We start from the raw sequence: 3,154 nt of genomic DNA on the forward strand, positions 1-3,154 counted from the left end.
TTCCTACTGGCATGAACAGACAGGATTTTGCCAATGCCATAGTAAGCAGGCATTATCTACTGTGTGGTTATAACTTGCCATAAAGTGAGATGTGAAGAGACTGCAGCCCAGACATTGAAGAATGGTCAGGTTTGCAGTGGATGGAGAGAAGAGATGCAGCTTGACCGCAAGAGAAGTTGTCAAGGTCTTCCTTAGAGCCAGCAGAGCTCAGGGTGTTCCGTGGGGACAGAGGCCTTGGACAGATGTGCAGCTGGAAGCAGAAACAAATGTACTGCCAAGTCTTGATTGCTTGCCTAGCAAGTTCTCTGCATCTGTATGTATTTCACTCACCCAATACTCAATTAATAGAAACACTATATAACATGTGTCAACTTCTTAATAAAACTTTGTAGTAAGAGCAGTTTTTTAAAATAATTTAGATACTGTTTGTAGTACCAATAAAGATTTATGCTGCCTGGTGATAGTTCATAGTTAATTATATGGAGGAATTTAAAAACATCATGTATAGTTGATGTTATAAAAATAGAGCCATCTCTTTATTATTTCTTTTTCTCTCCGTCCCTTCCTTTCTTCCTTCCTTCCTTCTTCCTTCATCGAATAGTCATCAAATAAAGTTCACCTCAGTATGAACATCTGGCAAATTCATTTGACTGCTTTAGAATTGAAATCTAAGCATGTTCTGGACTTAAGAAGCATCTGTGAGCAGGCAATTAACTGCCTTACAAAAGGACTTGCCATATGATTTCTCCATGTTAGAAACTTCTTTGATGAATTTGATTGTCCTTTATGCCAGCACACTACTTTACAGTTTACAAATGGCTTTCCAGTTCCATAATAGTACTGTTAGTAGGGAGACAAAGGTCATGACTCGCATTTTACAGATGGAAGAAGAGTCCCCCTGAAATGTTAAGTGGTATGTTCAGCCTCGGAAATAGGATAAAATCTAACTCTCAGTTCAGTGCCTGCTCTACTTCATCATATAGTCTTTTTGGTAAATCTGTTTCAATTTGGCACCCTACAGTTTACATTTTCACCTATATTACATTATCTTCATAGCAATCCTCTGATACATGTCAATTACATCATCATCATCATCATCATCATCATCATCATCATCATCATTGATAACATCATCTTAAAGACTCACAGATGGAAGGCTCTTCTTCCAAATGGAACCAGTTTAAAGCAACACTTAATGGATGGAATTAGTCTGCAGATGCAATCTATTCAAAGAGCCTTTTAAATTTGTTGCTAAGGAGATTGGGGACCACCAGACATTTCTATCACATTGGTACCCCTTTTTGGTCTAACCGGAGTGGCCAGAGTGTGCTCAGGATGAGTGTGCAAAGGAAAACCAGCTTCAACCTGACCCATCATGCCCTGTTTGTCTAAACAAAGACTCTCATAATAGAAAGATGGTATTTACATCCAGTCTAGAACAGAGAAGTTGGTGAATAAGAACTTGTCAGAAATGGTGAAAGAAGGTGCTCTGTCCAGTAACAAGAACTCTTCTGCCTGGTTGATGAATTTCTTCTTAGAGTCAAATTAGAGACCTCAGGCTGTCAAACTAGATGACTTTGGCTTTAAGATCATCCCAGTCTCTGATCACTTTCAAGTGTACCATGTGATTCCAGGTGGGAGAATGGCTTCCCTTGGACCCTTGCCTCTAAGAGAGAGACTACGATGACTGCTGATGAGCAAAAAGGCTTTGTGATACTGTGCAAAAGAATAAGGAGTACCTGGTTTACCTGTTGACTCCATGAGTTTGGTCAGCTGTTGTTAGAACCTCTGAAGAGCCTAACACCATGGAGCTCCTTGTCCTTGAATGTGATCAGGCTCTGAACTCTGCTGGCCCTGCCACATGCTGTTGCTGAAACAGGTGGGCAGTCTGCACCGTTAGTGGGCCCCACGTGGGTTAAGCGCATACGCTTTGGAATAAAGATACCTGAGTTTAAATTTTTATCCTGCCACGTAGTGCCTGTGAGAACCTGGCCATATTATTCACCATTTATGAACCCTGATTTCCTAATCTATAAAGTGGACATGAAAATAATGCCTACCTTGTAGGGGCCTAGTGAGGATTTAGTCAGATAATGCACTATATATTAGCACATGACACTCAAATTGAGGTTATAAGTTAAGTAGGCTAAGCCATCCATATTTCATATAACTTTCAAAGAATATCTCTATTTTAACAAGAGAGGTGCATCTGTATTAAAATGTCCATTTAAGTTTCTTATTAAACTTTACAAATGTAAACAGCAGTTGTCTATCAGTGAGACTCAGTAAGGGGACATATCAGAAAGTCTTGATGGGGATTGAAACAGGCCTCCATGGAGATTCTAATATCCCTGGGGCTTGCTTCCCTTATGCTCCCCAGTTCTCTCAAGGAATGACTTGTATGAATGAGAAATGATTCATGGGAGGATGTACATGGTGTCACCCATACTTTCAAAGGGTTAGGAGTCCCCAAAGAGTGCCATCCAGTGTCCTGTATGAAGAGTGGGCAAGAAGTCTATCTGGTCATCGATGGCCAGAAGGCCAATAGAGAATTTCTTTGAGGACCAAGCAGGTTAGAAGTATCCAAACAGTTCTACATGAAGGGAGACTATTGGAAGATGAAGGCAAAAATGCCTGCACTGAATGGTTCTGAGCTTCCTTTCTTTTCTTTTTCCTGTCTTTGGTGGACAGTAAGGGACCTTGGGCTTGGCTGGACATTGAGCCTGAAACCAGGATCCGAGTGCCAGTGCAAGCAGAATCTGGCCTAGCTAGTGTCTGGCATCGCAGATCCTGAAATGTTCCTGGGGAAGGAAGAGGGAGCCAGAGCCCATGGCGGTGCTAGAGAAAGGTTTTGGATGAGAACAAATTCAGGAGTTGGACAAAACGAGTCAAGCACTATAGACTGAATGTTTGTGTCCCCTTGAATTCTTATGTTGAAACCTAACCCCAAATGTGATGGTATTTAGGGGTGGGAGAGACCCCAGAGAGGTCACGGCCCCTTCTGCCATATGAGGACTCAGTGAGAAGACAACTGTCTACTGACAACTACAAGAAATGTGCCCTCACCAGACACAAAATTTACCAGTGCCTTCAGTTTGGACTTCCCAGCCTCCAGAAACAAATTTCTGTTGTTTATAATTTACCCATGTTGTGG

Source organism: Pteropus alecto, unplaced genomic scaffold, assembly GCF_000325575.1.
Source record: "Pteropus alecto unplaced genomic scaffold, ASM32557v1 scaffold68, whole genome shotgun sequence".
Lineage (NCBI taxonomy): Eukaryota > Metazoa > Chordata > Mammalia > Chiroptera > Pteropodidae > Pteropus > Pteropus alecto.